This window comes from Amblyomma americanum, chromosome 8 (assembly GCF_052857255.1).
Source record: "Amblyomma americanum isolate KBUSLIRL-KWMA chromosome 8, ASM5285725v1, whole genome shotgun sequence".
Lineage (NCBI taxonomy): Eukaryota > Metazoa > Arthropoda > Arachnida > Ixodida > Ixodidae > Amblyomma > Amblyomma americanum.
Window position 1 is genome coordinate 83,463,897 of NC_135504.1, and position 18,118 is coordinate 83,482,014.

General features: G+C 46.2%; 1 pseudogene; it reads left to right on the forward strand.

Moving 5' to 3' along the window:
* The window catches only part of LOC144102564 (uncharacterized), a 35,390-nt pseudogene extending 17,584 nt beyond the window's left edge, over positions 1-17,806 (forward strand).
* The last annotated feature ends 312 nt before the right edge of the window (positions 17,807-18,118 follow it).

Here is an 18,118-nt window from a genome sequence, read left to right on the forward strand (position 1 = left end):
ACAAAACTAATAAAACTAACACAAAACACAAATACTATAAATACACACGACCCGGGCACACTGCTACCAGCGTCTACTACTAGCGTTCTACTATTAGCGGTCAGCGTTCGTGCTCACGGTTGGTTCGGTGCGGCTGCGGCGTTGTATGGATCCCGTAGCGGGCGTCGAGGCGGCGTTCGGCATGCTTGGGCTGGCGTCACTGGCTGCGTCGTATAAGCTCCAGGTCCAAGCGCCCGCGGAGGTGATGCCGGTGTTGTTGGCGTGGGGGCACCACCCGGATGGGTGGCAACAGCGCTGGAGACACCCCTGCCCGTAGCAGGTGGTAGCGTACTCCGTTGACTCCCCGGAACGGGCTCAGGCACGGCAGGAAGTCCACGATGCGCAGTCGTAGAACGCGAGCTCACCGGAGCAGTAGCCGGCGTCGCTCTCTTCCAGCCGATGTGTCCCTGACCCGCCGGAGCCTCCGCTTCTCTGCTGTTCTCCCCCGGGCCTCGCTCTCACTCGCCCTTTTATAGCCTCGGTGTTAGTCCACGTATGCCTTGTCGTCGTCTTCTCTTCTCCACCAATCATCTCTCTCCACCTCACCGGATGCTTCTCCACCTATCATCTCCCTCTACCTCACCGAATGCTTCTTCTTCCTCTTCTTTATTCTTCGGTTAATTCGCGTCGTCTTCTTCACGCCTTTTTCCTTTAAAATTTAATTTAGGCTCCTTAATATATGTGACACACAGACAACCGCATTACGTGCACTATGACAGTGTGGTGAGTGCGGTGCGCGAATACAAGCTGACTATTTCCGCGTGGTTCCAATGCGGCACCACAGTTTTTACCACGTGGACTTCTGCGGGTATCCTCACGACAATCGATGTGGACACTGCGGCCAAACGGCCGCAGTCCTCAAGACTCTTTCCTGCATCGTCTGTGGTGGCGGCCATCTTACAAGCTCGCTAGACTGCAAAGCCTGATTCCGATGGCTGCAACAACCGAGAAACACGACCGCTCAACGAAACCAACCTCAGTGTGCAGTGCCCCTGGGTCCAGGCACCGCTCCAAAAGTTCCCCGCCCAGCAACAGGATGATGCAAGGCACAACCTGACCGGCGGCATCGGCGAGCGCCTTTGCCGGGCGTGCCCTGAAGCCTCCTCGGTCAACTAGCCCGAAGGCGTCACGTGATCTAGGCGCCCCCGCATTCCAAAACGGGCATTTTACTGCTTTCGAGGGCCCTCCGCCCGGCGCGCCAAAGATGTCAGAGCCCAAGGTAAGCAGCCGAGACGGGCCGCCTCCGCCTCCCCGCAGTACCCTATCTTCTCCCCCACGAAAGCTTTCTCCTACTTCCCCCTCCCCCCCTTAAATCTGACGTCGAGCAACTCCACCGCGAGCTCGAGACTCTCCGGGCACAAAATGCTCAACTCCTTGCTAAAACTCACGCGCTAGAAACGGCGCGGTCCTCGCCGAATGCCCAGGCAGCTCCGGAACCGATGGATGAAGGGCCGCAGTCTCCCTTCATTGGTATTTCGCATAAAGTGACTAAACATGAACAGCATTCCTCTAACAAGAAATTAAAAACAAAAGCATTAAAGCACAGTATATTCATAACAGCATTCGAAACTACATGGCAAGCTAGAAACATTTGATTTACTGACTGCATTTCTCCTAAGAATCACGCACAAACATAATTTACTGTTTAAAACACACAAGGGAAAATCACGTGTACTATATTTTGAAAAGATCACGCAATGCCTTAAACGTGATGATCTCTAGCTGGATATTTCTAGCGTCTAAACTGCCAGGATCTTTGGTAATTTATTTTGCAGCGTTTGTAGACCGCAAGTTACTTCACTTGGTGTATTCTTCCACTCTTCAAAATGACGCGTCTTGTAGGAATCCACAGAATTTTCTAGTTCACCTGCATTCTGAACCGCGGTGTTATTGCATTTTCTTTCGTGTTTGAACAAATGCCAAAGCCGGCAGCCGTAACATTTTGAACAAATGCCAAAGCCGGCAGCCGTAACATTTTGTGGCTGAAACGACATTGTATTTTGTGAATAATTCGCGTGTGTGATGGTGCACTGGTACGTTCTCAACATCTCTTAAAAACTGCGCCGCAAAGACGATGAGGCGGTAAATAGCATCATCTGGTCCGTGTACAATCCATCCCGATTCTCCTCTTCCGACTGCACTCTATAGCCGGCTGGTCGTCAAACCCATAGCCAAGAGCATGTTGCCCGGCCGCCAAGATATGAGGCGGCAAATCAAGACGCAGGCTCTGGACGATACCTGCTCCGCTGGCGAGCATGTTGTATGCGTGGACGCGGAAAAATGCCACTCTAATACATATGTGGCCTTCGTAGCCACACCAGCCGCTGCCCTCATCAACGTCGCCACAGTGCGCGCACACTCCCCCACCGCTGCCGCCGAAGAGGTCGAGATCGCGCCGTCCATCGCAGATCCCGCACACGCACGGTTGTCCGTGACTCTCATCGAGGAATTTAAAATTTCTCGGCAAACTCAATTTGTCTTCCTGCCGCACGCACCCTTCGCAGATGCACTCTCGACCGCACCTTAAGCTTAGTGTGGGCACCTGCGCACGCGGGAAACTCTAGAAACGAAGGGGTCCACCTTTTTGCCCGAGGCCTAACCAACCGTGCAGCCGGCCCCTCGAGCACGACTGCTGTCGCCGAGGCCTCCCAATCCTATGCTGAAATCACCAACTTCTACAAAGAAACAGAACGCATTTACTCGCCTCCGCAACCCGATCTAGACCGAGCGCAAGCCACCTTCTTCGCAGACTGGAGACCAATTTCATTGTCAGTCGTTCTAGACTATACCTCATCCCTTGTGGATAATACGACCCCATCGGTTCTAGTTGCGACCATGGAATGTTTGCCACTTACGAAAGCTTCTCATCCCCCCAGTTAAACTTTCCTGCCCTTCTCTAATGGGATGGCAGGTTTGGGTTGGTGGGTTGCTCGTCGCGAACTGTGACTGATGATGGCACGCTGGCCGGTAATCGAATATACACGGCGGTTAGCAATGCGAAGAGCTTTCAGGTGCTCTTCCGCTCGTCTGGCGACACGTTGCCGGTTGAAGCAGCAATTTTAACTTCTTAATTTATTAAAGACGGGATCGAAATACAAGGCAGGTGAGTTTAAGGCAGTTAAAAAAGGCTGTTTAAAAGCGGCCGAGACTGAGATTCGGCGCTTTCTCGCCCATCTCGAACCAATAGCAGTGCAGTGGCACCGTACATACACGTGAGAGGAGCCCAGGGCTTATCAGAGCCCGACCCAGAGGACCCCAGACCTCATGGAACGTGCAGGGCGCGTGGTTTCGCGTACGCAGCCCGCCGCAGGTGCAACCTATCGAGGCGCTCACGCATCGGCTTTGCCATCTCCGCTGACAGTAAAAGGAATTTCTTCAATAGGAAAAGGTCGTCAGCCGCCTGCGACTCTGACAAGAGAGTTTGGGGTCCTTCTCCCTATTTCCCACGGCTTTGGGCAGCGCCAGAAACGCGCGATGCACTGTCATTATTCTACCCCTCGTGCACGGCCGGTAAGCAGGGGATGAGTCGGCGTCAGAGCCGAAAGGATTAGCGCGGGTAGCTGGCACCGAGGCACCCTAAGTGCGGTCGCCGCGCTTCTCAGTAGGCTCCCCTCTACTTCCCATGAGCTTTGATCGATTCAGCCGTGGTTCTCTGCACTGCCGGCACCGGTTCACAGTGCACGGCACCAAGTCCCTCGATTCACGGCGCCCCCTGCACCACTGTTCGCGATTGATTTGGGTGCAGCCGTGGTGTCGCTGTGGTGTAAGGAACCTTGGAACCGTCCGCGAAGGAGGTGCAGGGAAGTTGTGCACGTGTTTGCGGCCTTAGCAGACGAGGATCACACGCTCGTCAACATCGATGGAGAACATATCGAAGTTTTCCCCGCTGTCAACGGATCCGGCGCCATTCTTCGTGAGAATGCCGGAGAAGTCTACTCAACACGAGGTACTGTTCAGAGTTGTAGCTGCGAAGCGTTGTGACAGGCCGCCCATGTGCATGCGCGAGTTCATACGAATTATTTATTCTTTTTCTAGACGAGGCGACAACTGTGTGCATAAGATTTGAAGACAGCGAGCAGCGCGACATGCAACCAGCGCAAGTGCATCTGCCTACTGGGCTAAACAGGGAGCAGAATTCTGCAGGTTCGCCATTGCCTGGCCCGTCTAGCCATACTACGGAGTCGGCTCAAGGCAGCGATGAGCCAGTGTGGAGCCGCCGGAGAACAATTTTTTTATTAAAACCTACAAGGAGCTGAATCAACGAGGCCGGTTCAGGTACAGTAAAATGGCGCTCGATTGATGTGCATATATTCAAAAGCATCTTCTTTTCTAGGTTCAGAAAAGAGCTGTGGGAAAAGCTGGCAGTGGCTGCCAACAAAGAATTTTCCTGCCGGCTGACAGTTCTGCAAGTGCAGAATAAGTGGAAGTAGCTCGAGAGAAGCTACAAGCGAATAAAAGCTAAAAACGAGAAGTCTGGGCGCGGGGCTGAAATATGCGAGTTCGAAGAGTAAGTGTTCTTTTTGTAGCTTTTCCATGTGCTACTGAAAATAAACGGTAGCCTGAATGAGAGCAACTGTTGTTTTTTCCGGCGGACCTGGTTTTTCTGTTGTTTCTTTTAATGGTTTTGAAGCTGCATTCTGCTGTAATAAGCATCAAAATTTTTATAGGCATCTGTGCATCATGTCTTGACATTGTTGTAGCCTCTGAAGAAATTGCACATGGTAATCTTTAAACAGGAGAAATTCTCGTTCATTTGGACTTATGAATGGAGCAAGTGTAGTAACTACGCTATTTTTTCTTAGTTGCTATTGACCTTCCAAAAACCCTACCTTTGTCACGTAGTATCACTTTTCTCATTCGTACTTCCTCATTGTCAAATGTGCCGTCATTTTGAGTCTAACAGTGTTTGCTTACGCAGTAAGGTGCCTCACACTAATGGGACTGGTTTTTCATGCTTTCCATTTAGCATATTTTCATATTTGTGACGTCAAGTTATATGGCTTCTGCTGTACAACTTCAGAAGGTGCATAATGCATAAACCAGCAAAATTAGCAGCTTCATGTCTTCAGGTGCTGGTTGTTTTAAACTGTGGCATATGTTTTTTTTATACGGAGTTTGCAGAATTGCTCCAGAAGGAGCACAATATCTTCCCAGATTTACTGTATGCTCCTGGGCAAAGAATTGGACAAGGATGCGAAGAGCCGTGGGTTGAATTTTGTGACTGCACAATACTGGTCAATGTGGGCTTGTCAGATGCCCATGGCTTAATCTGTAACATCTATATATGCGAACAGCTGAAAAATCGAAACGATTTTATATAACCCAGTAAGTACCTCGTGTACAGGCATTAAAATTGCGTGTGGCACTATTTTAAAAACTCAGTCGTAGAATTTTGCATAATTGTTGCTGCATTATCAAGCCGTGACTGCAATTAATAGTGTTGCTAATGTTAGGTAGTCAAAATTTTAACTAAGGCATTACAAAAAAAATGTTTTTCGCACAACCACAACAAGAAAATGATGGGGCTAGACCTGAGGCACTGCCTCCCAGTACAAATGCGAGCCAGGCAGGCCGAAAAAAAAACAAGACAAGCCGCCTATAGCTGTGCTGCTTGAAAAGCTTGATGACCTTGATGCTAAGTGCGCTGCCCGACATGAAAGAAAGATGCAGCTCCTCCAAAGATTTGTCGTTGCGTACGAGGCAAAAAATAAACAGAACTGACTCCACCTGTTGCACTTGAACTTTGCATTATCCACTGTACACAACAATTAAGGCGTGTGTGAATAACCGATGGGGACCACAGTCCAGAACAGCGACATGAGAGACAGGATATGAGAAATGCGTACAGCATCATATTAGCACTTTTATTTTGCTTCTTAGCTGGAGGAATATCAACGTGGCAAAATGGTACAACTGGTTTTAACACGCCAACAAGAATTGAAGCTTATTCTTCAGCAAGAGGAGAAAGCTTCAGAGAGCTTCACAGGCACTCAAGCCTGAAAAGCACAGCAGCACTCCAAAATATAACAAAGAAACATCAAAAATACAGCTGAAAGGGCAAGCTAAATGCAAGATGTGGGAACACACAAGATTTCCCTCATCTTAATTTAAGTATGGACTAAGAGATTAAGCCGCTATGCTCATGAATTGTGAGAAAACAGTATCAAAATAGAGAGATATAACTGGTAATGTGCTATTACACTGGAAGAAAAAAATTGATGTGTCAGACCAAACCACTCCGACACTGATGAACAATCACACTTATGATCAAACTCCGATCACACTTATGAACAGTGACACGAATTAGATTGAGTGGAACATTAAATGCTCAAACCAGCATCTATATTATCACTAGGAAGAGAGAAAAGACTATGCCTGAACATCTGTGTGCAGTAGTTCGTGGTGTACTGATGAAAAACTGCTTTTTATGATGTAAATGGTATGGACTTCAAAGAAATTTACAAGACAAGACATGTTGGACAGAATAGTTCTCTTAACTCGTGCTTGTAACGAAGCACCAATCATAAATTTTATGAATGGAAGTCCTTCAGCGTGTTTGCTACATTAGAGAGTTCGAGGTGGGATGGTTTGAAGGCAGATCATAAATTATTCTCATGGCTTTCTTTTAAAGATGTGTTGAAATTGTATTTCTTCATATGAGTTAGAAGTGATATAATCAGCAGATAAATAAGGATTTATGCAACAGAAGAAATAACGCCACTCGGAAGATGACTGTGGCGCAGGCGGAGACCAACAATGCGGGAAATTTCGAAACGAAGAAAATCCATGTTGGTCTCAAGAAGTCTTTCTGTACACACGACACTGGGTGCTTCGAAAGGTGGCACAATTTCACAAGAAGCACAGTTAATGATATAACGGAGAACGAAAATGTTACCCTTAGGGCAGGAAAACAGCTTTTTAGAGAAACTGACCGAAAGCGCATTAAGAATGGTCCAGTGCGCAAGGCTTGACAGCGTACAGTTTGCTTCTCTGATAAGTTCATCATCCCTATTGCCCTCAAAAAACGGATTAATATCAGCTGCACACATGACAAAATGCATTCTGATTGATTCTGATGACAATGAATAAATAAACCAGGCATGGTCTCGGAACGATACTTTGAAGCACGCCCCCGAGAAAGTTATGACGTACGAGAAAGCCAGCCATTCACATACTGGGTCCGAACTTAGCACTCAGTTTCTGCGACTGCCTTCCTTCTTTGCTCACAGGTTTCGCGGATGGCTGCAGTGTTTTGAACATCACTTGTGTCTTCCCCCTCTCTTATGTCATCATGTGTGGGACGGTTAGTGGGGCCATCGAGAATGTCCCTCTTAATACAGCTCAGATTATGGAGCACACGTGTCCCCAGAATAATCGAACATGATCTCTCAATAGTATCTGCTTCAACGAAATACATTCTTCGGAATAATTGCTTGAGAAGGCTAAATCTATGTACGATATCCACACGTTGCTGACTGTGCTTGCGGTTGAACTGCTTTTTGTATCTTGGAGAAGGCCCTCCATTGTCCTTTTACGGTGCCATCAGCCAAGGAAGAAGCGGGTAGGCCGAATCTCCTAAGATGTAGTCGGTACCGCACTTCTGCTCGGCGTCGCGGAAGAAGGGGCTCTTTTTTAGCACAAGAGCGTCGTGCGCCGACCCGGGGAACCCGACAAAGACGTAGAGAAAACCGCTCTCGTCATCGCAGATGGCCTGGATGATGAGCGAAGGGTACTTTTCTCTGTTGTAGTATAGCCTCGGTGACTCACTCGTTCTCTGAATTTCCACCTGGCTGCCGTCAATGCAACCAATGGTGTTTCTTCCTTACAAAAATGAGCCTTCAATTTATGTTGACGCAATTTTGAGCATGTGTTGAGCCAACAGAAATTCAATGGAAATTGCGCTTGTGTTGAGTTTACACAACACTCACCCAACAGAATTTCTGTGCCCAAAAACTCAATACAAGTATGGTGCATAATTTCTGTTGAATTTCTGTTGTTCTTTCTTTGAGCACCCACCAGAAAAATGTTCCACAGTAAGTGCTTTGCAACCATCATAGCACTGTGTGCGACGTCATGAGCTGTTCTGACAGGAGAATGTAATGCTATATTAGAAATCGGCTGCTACTCTTGATTAGCGCACAAACAAAACGGCGCGAAATACGGGGACAAAAGAGAAACATACACGACAAACCAGCGCCACGGTTTCTCCGCAACAACGCCTCCCTTCTCGCGAGACGCACACACCGTCGCCTGCAGTTCTTTCTAAAGAACGCACACACCTCTCGCTGAACCTTGATCCGTTGGCTACAAATGGACTTCTACCGCACGAGGCGGACTTAGGGTTGCTTGACGGCGGAAATTATCTCTGATCCATCAAGGCAACTTTTTGGTCCGAGACCCTTTTCTCAAGCATCACACCTTAGAAGAGCCGAGCACCAAGGCAGGTGAAATCTTGTTCCCATTGAAAAACCGGTGGGAACTCGGCGGCACTCGGGATCTATCCGGGCACCTCCCAAATGCGTTGAGTAAAGGAAAACTCTGGCACATCATTAGCACTAATGAAATTCACAATAACCACTTGAAAGCATACACAGTGTCTGCATGCTGGCATGTAATGCCGCTCTTTCTTGTTTTGGTACAGTTATCTTATAGCCAGCCACATTTGCTTTACGGCCAATTGCAGTGGATCGACAAGGTGACATTCATCAAATGCTATAAAAGATATGATAGAAAACGACACAAAAACTGAAATATATGAAATGCTTATTCATTGCCTGTAACGTTCCTATACTTTTGCTTTCTCAAGATGTAAAGGTAAGGACTATGAAAAACAGAAGCTGGTCCTTTGAATAGCTGTATGTGTAATTACTGCGGTGTTATCAGTAGCTATAGACGGATAAAACTCAAGAACAAAGCAGCAAATGCCCTTCATATGAGGCATGGCCTGGACCGATTGTCATGATGTTCTCGTTTAACCAGGATTAACGCATGTGCACCTGCCAACCGCCTGTGATATGTCGTGCTAGAAAAACATGCAAGGGGATTAATGGTGATGCCATAACAATTGGTTGACACTATTGGCTGAAGGGCCTGCTTTAAAGAGTACTTGTTACATCATTCTTTTGCTTCATCAAACAGTAGAAATAAATACATGCTTTACACAATATTCTTTAAAGCAATATTGCTCCAGAGTAAGCGAAACGAAAGAATGATTGTATTGTGCAGCAGCGTTGTGCCTTTGTATTGGTATTTTGAGGCAAGAATTCAGTTCAGCAGAATGAAGATAGGATTCCGACAAAAAATAATAACAAAGTAGAAGGTTGGAAGGCGAGCAGTTTATTGCACTCAAGCTAATTTTTCAAACACAATATTCAGATCTGAACACATTTCACAACAACATTCATGGCCAGACTTACATCAACACAACATTACACAACACTACGCCTTTAGTCACTATTTACGCAACCGTACAGGCAATACCAATCAGCTGTTTACAAGCACAGCAGAACTCTTGCAAAATAAAAGTGCATGCACAGTGTGTAACCCCCTCCCCCTTCCCTGATATTTTTACCTCACATTTGTAAGAAATGCTCACATGACACTTTTCTTCCAAGTGCTCCTAGCAAATTTACACCCTCAGGGCAGCATTTAAATGGCAATTTCCACATGTATATTTCCCATTCTGCTCACACTAGGTTTGTTTCATTCAAGAACACTCGCTGCACCAGTTCCTTAAATTTCTTCAGCGGAGCTATAATCGTGCAGTGCCACTTCTGGTAGTTGGAATTTAACTTGGCACTGGCTGTTCAAAAAAATGGTCAAGTGCAGGCCAGGTCAACAACAAACTGCAGCCAGGTGCGTGCCACCCACGTAAACGGTTGGCGATATTTTGAACCATATGATTTTTGCATAAACCAGCCTCAATGCACGTGCACTTCAAGGCAGCTGGAGCAAAACGCACGTGTTCTTTTTACTGTTTACTGCACATGACCCAAGTGTCAACGTGCAAAGTGCTGAAGTGTAGGACCGCTCAGGTGACTAGATGAATATGGGCTGACCGGACTGTAGTGATGATGATCACAACTTTGAAGAAGTTGACTCATCTATAAATGGAGATGATAGGCTCCAACAACAGGCGTCGCCTTAGACAGCACTTGGGTACTGGGCACCCAGTGAGGCTGGCAAACAAGTATATGCACTTAGTCAAAGGAATATAATGGCTACCGCATAGCGAAGCAAAGTTGGAAGGATCCTGAAGAAGTGTATGAACCACTATCTGCATCACATGAGGAGAAAGAAGCAGCCTTGAAGAATGAATTTAACACCCTAAATCTTTCGAAAACATAGCAGCTTGTGCCACAAGAAAGGCCTCACAGGTTTTCATAAGAAAATTACCCCCAAAGGGGATACATAATTGCTAATTACGTGTGACAAAATGATTGCATAGCTGGTCCCCATGGACACCCGTACTACAGATGCCCTTGCATGTGTTGGTTGACAGTTCGATGGCCGACCGATGGCTGGTGCAAGCTATGATTAGCAGTTCTGTGCCAGATGTCACACAGATTTTAACACGGTCAGTCCTGCACTGGTGCAACATTTGGGGGCCCACAGTCTTTTCTCCAGAACCTGCTGTCTCACTGAGTGTGACAGCAACACAACACCGCCAATATAACGCATCAATGGGATCCTTAAGCAATCACATAAAATGGGCAGTGCATATTACATACATTGCAAACTGTGACTTGACGTGACATGCCTGGTAGCCAACTAATACTGTGGGCCTCTTCACCAAGGCTCTCAAACATAAGAAAATTTCGGCATCAAGATAATGGACATGGTCTATGTCTATCAAGAAGAGGTGTCAGTGGTGTGGCACCTCTACAACAGCTGCTACCTTTGACAGAACAAAAAGTAAGTATGGACTCATACAGACTCTAGCATTTGATTTTCATTCACTACACACAAGTAGAGAGATTCAGTGTCATTCAGACATATGCATTTTTTTAAAGGCTCTGCGTCAACGATGCCACTATGTGATGTGCACTCTGTCTTCACAATCTGCAAATTCACATCCAGGGGGACATTACTGAACACTGCTCGCGTTACACTCATGACATCAACATGATCACTTCTGCTTGAAGAATGACTGCAATAATAATAATAGTTGGTTTTAAGGGAAAGGAAATGGCGCAGTACCTGTCTCATATATTGTTGGACACCTGAACCGCGCCGTAAGGGAAGGGATAAGGAGGGAGTGAAAGAAGAAAGGAAGAAAGAGGTGCCGTAGTGGAGGGCTTCAGAATAATTTTGACCACCTGGGGGCCTTTAACATGCACAGACATCGCACAGCACACGGGCGCCTTAGCGTTTTTCCTCCATAAAAACGCAGCCGCCACGGTCGAGTTCGAACCCGGAAACTCCGGATCAGTAGTCGAGCGCCCTAACCACTGAGCCACCGTGGCGGGTGAAGAATGACTGCAAGTTGAAAGGATTTTGACAATGCGACCAAAAATAATTGTTTTAGAAAAATTGTTTGAGACTTCAGATGTGCGGTGAAAGGGTATGCTCTGAGAAAGATCTTCACTAAAGTGGGGTGCGTTCTGCTTTTGGGCAAAGGTGAACGTGTGGAGGGTGGTATAGTGTTCCGAAAAATGGTAATGGGCCTTTCAAATTCTGCACTGCAGGCCTCGACAAATCTCGCAGAAGAAATTCCTGTATTCACGAACGGGCTTTTTGGTCGCATTGTCAAAATCCTTTTAGCTTGCAGAAGAATAACTGCAAGGTCGAGGCCTGCAGTGTAGAATTTGAAAGGCGCAAGCACCATTTTTCGGAACACTGTACCACCCTCCACACGTTCAACTTTGCCCAAAACGCACCCCACTTTAGTGAACTTCTTTCTCAGAACATATCCTTTCATCAGACATATGAAGTCGGCTTCAAGAATGTGGCGCCCTTTTCGGTTTAATGAGTGTGTTGACCATAGTGTTGAAAGTGCCTGCAGAATAGAAAACTTCTGAACAATTTGGAAATGGGGGTATCGGGTTCCTTTCACAAATGTGCATAGTGTCCCGTTCATTGCCTCAAAAGAAAAAAGGGAATAACCCCACAATGACCCCCAGTTTCTCACACTTTCCACGAGGTGAAGCAGGAGATAGGAGTTATATGTCATAAACTCTGTGCCGCATAAGGTTTCATAATCCATAAGAAAATTTACCATTTCTTTCTAAATTCTTCTATGTGTACTGACGGACCAAGCAGATAGTGGATCATGGCAACAAACCTTAACCAGTGCTTGTAGTGTTTTTCTGGAACAAAGTCCTTGAGCACAACAGGCGAATAGAACAACATCCAGTTCTTCCACTCTGATGCCTTCCATTCTTTGAAACCTGATAGTAACCTTGGGAGTCTCGATATCTCCAATATAGTAGACAGGCTTAGTATCAACTTGTTTGCATCCTCAAGGTGCTTGCGCAGTCTGAACTTCCGACAGCGATTTGATTTGAGCCACATGAATAAGGTGCTTCGAACGAAGCCTAAGCACACCGCGTGCTTATGGTCAACTGCGAACCCTTTCAAATGTAAAAAAAAGCAAGCACTGTCAAAACACTGGCGCCCTCAATGCCACAGCTTGCCTGCTGACTGTCCCTTGCCTTACTGGCATGCTCAGCAAAAGAATCTAGTGTCCTCGGCTTGGGCAATGGTGTGGCTGGTGGATACACACGGCAAGACCCATTACCTTTAGCTACAACTTGGCCAGGGTGCTCACACGAAGGGCAACCATTTGCCCCATTAAATTGGGTCGTATGCATTACATCGCACCTTGCGACGCTGTCCACTGAACAGGGTCCAGGAAATGCCTTTGACAAGTGTGTATTTCCATCTTTGTCCTGCCATGTGACTCCCTCAGCAGGCAACTTATTAATTGCCTTCATAAATGGAATAAAAAATGAATTCATTACTGGCTTCGCAGACCCTACCCACAAGCCTGCCAAAAGAAGCTTCTCTCTCCGGTGCTTGTAAGGCAGTTCGTTCACCATTACCAGCAGTGGCCACATACTCAGATTTGAACTCTCAAACAGAGGCACACCATCAGTGCTGAAGGTGAGTGTGGCATCGTCGGCAGTCAAAAGCAATTTATGATAATGAATGCTTTGTGTAATGTCTGCCGCTTCGTATTGAACCGAGGTTCCCCCTCTTTCAGCCACTGTGGACTCTAGCACCTCTCGAAGCTGGCTTTTGAGGTCCGTGGCAAGAGAAAAGGAAGATTTGATAAGACTCAAGTTAGTGCACTAAATTACATTTAGGACATGAAATATATTCTGCCATCACCTCACCTATGTACTCAGTACAAGCAGTACAGTAAAAGTGTTTTTTGTATTACTTTTCACAGGCAATAAAAAGCCTAAATAAGGCATATTTCGATCCTGGGTATGTCACGACTGAGGGCAAGTGGGCACCAATAACTCCTACTAGGCTCTCTGTCGCCTCCTTGGAGCAGCCATGTCGCAAGCTATGAGCCTTCACCAAAAGCAAATTTCTGCTTGCGTTATATTTGCTCCTGGAAAGAGCAAGTCATCCTAAAGAAAGAAAGAACAGTAGACAACATTTGAAGTGCAATGCGAGGGTGTTCTGAGAAAACGAGCAAGGTTTTAGGAAAAACGCTGTGCGTGGAAGACGCTCTTGTAACTGTACATTGCTACATTACCAATCGTCTTCATGATATTCCAACTCATCTCGTTGCTGGACCGCATGCGTCTTAGAGGACAAAAACTAAAATTGCACTTAAAATGACTAGAAATTAAATGACATCACTTTCAAGCATTTCAACCACTAGCTTGTAGAAAAGAAGTTGTACACATTTGTGGTAATGACTATGTGAAGAGACCTCAAGTGTGCTTGTCATGTGTGCTGTGCGCCCATACCGCAGTCCTCTCGACATAAAAAACACCTCATTAGGACTGCAAATTATGTCAGAAAGTAGTGCAAGGCAGCTTACAGATGGAAGAGGCTCAAAATCTTTTGAATTTTATTTCTCCGACTTAATGGGATATGATGAACGGTGCACCTGCACTTGTAAATGCTGATAACGAAGGGTGCCTATTGGTGACAGATAGAAACATGCTAAGTGATGTTTTGTTGTTTGGTTGTTTTCAGCATGCAAACATGTGGTACTATCGAGACGCAACTTTGATGTTTTGTTAATTGGTAGTTTTCAGCATGCAAAAATGTGGTACTATCGAGACGCAACTTTGTGTGCAACAAGCAATCTAGTCACACAGGAGCCTCTTATGACTGCAACATCATTTAAATACTGCATATAAGAGCACGTAAGCCAGAATTTAACATCTAGAAGTGTGGCCTCAAGCAATCGGATAATAATTTTTCCATTTTTGTCTTCTCTCGCTGGTCCTGCAGACTTTTCTTCCCGACAGTACATAGGTGCACAGTTGTCCGTTTGCCGACACTTGAAGCAAGTGCAACACATGTTAAGCTCTCTTACAAAGGGATAAGAACTCTGTGGGCTCTTCATCTAATAAACAAGGAACAGCATTTAAATTGAAAAATACTATGTTCTCCTGTCAACATTACATGGGGGCTTATGAAAAGAAACAGCACTTAAACTGAAAATAACCTAACTATAAGGTTCTGCTATAAGCTCCTGTCAAGCAACATGTAAACCACTGTACCTTTTCATACTGCGGTACAGTACGGTCTACTGTTAAATGATCTAGTCTATAGTCTATGGGGGCATAACATCCCAAAATGACTCCGGCTATGAGGGACGCCGTAGTGAAGGGCCCCGGAAATTTCGACCACCTGGAGTTCATTAACGTGCACTTACATCGCGCAGTAGACGGGCCTCTAGAACTTCGCCTCCATCGACATTCGACCACCGCGACCGGGATCAAACTCGCGTATTTCGGGTCAGGAGCCGAGCGTCATAACCACTGAGCCACCAAGGCGGCTAAAGAATACACACGACTGCGTGGCCTCCACGCTTCGTGAAACTCTACAGCCGACTGACGGCGAATGCAGCACCAGGCGTACGCCCGGAAAAAGCAACCAAGCGTACTAAATGCGCATGCTTCTTTTCCTGGTCTTTTCTGAGGTCTTTCCTGAAGGCGAAATTCTAGAGGCCCGTGTACTGTGCGATGTCAGTGCACGTTAAAGAACCCCAGGTGGTCGAAATTTCCGGAGCCCTTCACTACGGCGTCTCTTATAGCCTGAGTCGCTTTGGGACGTTAAACCCCCATAAACCATAAACCAAACCAATCTTTTGTCGCCAGCTTTCGCGGCAGCGCTTCGCGAAACTCGGAGGCCACGCGATCGCTGGCTCACTTCAGCAGTGCATCGCACACGCAGAAACAAATGGCAAGGGCTGTTACCAATTCACCAGTCCGCTCATCCGGTGAGGCCTCGTGACTTTATGGTTCAGGCGGTTCAGGTTCGCTTTCATCGGATGAGACGTCAACTTCGTTCGATGAGTGGACTCCAGAGACAAATTCCACAAACCACTATTAGAAGATTGGGGCCAGAGACCTTACCTGAACAACGTCTTCAATACTGCTCGCTCGGGGGACTCCACAGCGGTATCGTTTACCAGTCTGCGCCTCAGATCTGTGGGCGAGAAAACCAGCATGCTACAGCACATTCCCACGTTTATTAGCAACGCAGTGTCCTTGCCTGTACTTACTATCGCAACACTACAGACGCATGCAAGTCGTCATTATATTCACGTTCTGGCAATTTTATGCCAACAGCGGCAAGGCCCTAAACAAATATAGCCGCAGCGGTAGCTCAGTGGTTATGGCGCTAACCTGCTGACTTGAAAGACACGGGTTCGATGCCGAAATCGAATGGTCTCTTCGATTTGGCTGCACCGGCTGCACTAGTTTAGTGGGTGCAGCACCGCTGTCCTCGTTTTTCTGGTGCAGCGCGCGCCCTTTACACTTTTCTCCTGGTTTTGTCAAGGTGCTGGCGAAGTGCTGCACGAGTTCTCGGCCGGCCTGCACTCACTCCAGAGCCAGTGCAGCATGGCGTACTTGCCGAAGAGCAGGCGACGATGCATGTTCTCGTTCACGGCGTCCGAAAGGAAGTAGGGCTTGTGTACAAACCCGAAGGCTCAAGCACTGGAGGACGCAAACGCAAATGGATATATATATATATATATATATATATATATATATATATATATATATATATATATATATATATATATATATATATATATATATATATATATATATATATATATATATATATATATATATATATATATATATATATATATATATATATATATATATATACGAGGCATCAGGCAAGTGGTGCTGCATGTTTTCGATGAAAGCGTGGTTAGCGGGCAGTTTGTGCTTTATTCTTACTCGTGGCCACAGGTAGCGGTTGGCCACGATCAACGCATAGGTCCCCGTGAAATTGCGGCACTGATTTAGGTCCATTTAGCATTTATGAGATATCATGCTGTGTTGTGTGCACATTCTAAGTGTTAGGTTTTGTCTTCGCAGACAGGCAGCGCTTGACACTCCGGTTCGTGGCCCAAGGTACACAAGCTGAAAATATTTCTCCTGTGGCACAACCAGCGACACCGGTGTGTGCCAGTGATGGCTTCAATGTAGTGGGGCCAGGCGCCTTTCCAGCGGCTTCCGCGTCCGCTGAGGAATCAGCAGAGATATAGAGCACTCGAAAAACCAAGTTCTTCATCTCAAAGTACACGGGTATGAAGGACTTGGTAGGAAAGGGCAGAGAACTCCGGTACGTTGACTTTTACGTTTCATTTTATGTTGCCACAAATATTATGAGTAACAATGAAGTGTACTGTCGTTTCTCGAATTTATACTTCCAACAATGTTAGTGGAATGTTCTGAGGCATACTTCGCAGGATTTGTTTAAGCTTAGTACATGAATTTTCATCTCAGGAGTGTTTGAAATGTGTGGCAGCTAGTATGCAAATATTTTGATTTCAAGGTACCAGAAAGCGTCACACTTAATTAAGTAATAAAGGAACCTATCGAAGAGGTACCGAAAAATTTCAGTCACATGTAGCAGCGTGTTTTATATTTAACTATGCAAGGTTTTTTTTAGCACAATAAAGCTTCTGTGAGTGAGACTCACCGAGCTTATCAACAAGGAGTTTATGTGCAATATGACTACCACACAAATTGAAAATAAGTGGAAGTCACTTGACCGAGCGTATAAGAGGACCAAAAGGACAACAGTTCATCTGGTCACTACCGCGTGACCTGAGAATATAATGAGTAAGTGTGCTTATTTACTATGCTATTCAATGGGGTTGATCATTTTTGCATCACGCATTACACAGAGAGTTGGCGGAGATACATGAAAAGGAGCACAGTATTAACCCACGATTGCTTTTGGAGCCTGGAAAGGCCATTGTCCCTAGCGGATGCTCAGGGTAAGCGAAAGAGATTTGTGGAAAACCTGGAAATGGTGTGGCATCTGTGTGTATATTTTCTACAGGACAAGCACCACAGAAGCATCCGCCGAGCTTTTGCCTAAGCCAGTCGAGGACAGACTGCCTGAAACAGTTGATGACAGCCGGCCTTAAAAGGAAACACCACAGCAAGTCACAGCTTACTCCCCTTTTAGAGGTGCTGTAAAATATTGGGCAAGCAAGAGAGAAGCAAGCCAAAGCGAGAGCTGAGGAACGAAAAGAAAGAAAAAGTGGAAAGAAGAGAGGGCAAAGCGGCATGCAGACCGCATGGAGAGATTTGATCGCCTCTAGACTTGATTGTAAAGCAACAAGGGTCACAGCAGAGAGAATAAAGTTGTCTTGCACTACCACTGCATGTTCAATTTATTTCAAATGGAAGCATTCCTCATACATGAGACAAATCATTTTACAAAACACTTTTCCACATTGGCATGACATTCACAGAGATGCGACATGTTCCTAGCACTGCTCCTTTAACTCTCGCAGAGACTGACTGTAGCTTGGGAGACTGCAGTCAAAATCCCCTTCAGTGTCGTCATTACCCACAACTTCATCTTGTGGTAAAAATGTCAGCTCCTGGAAGAAGTCCCTCTCGTTGTTGCA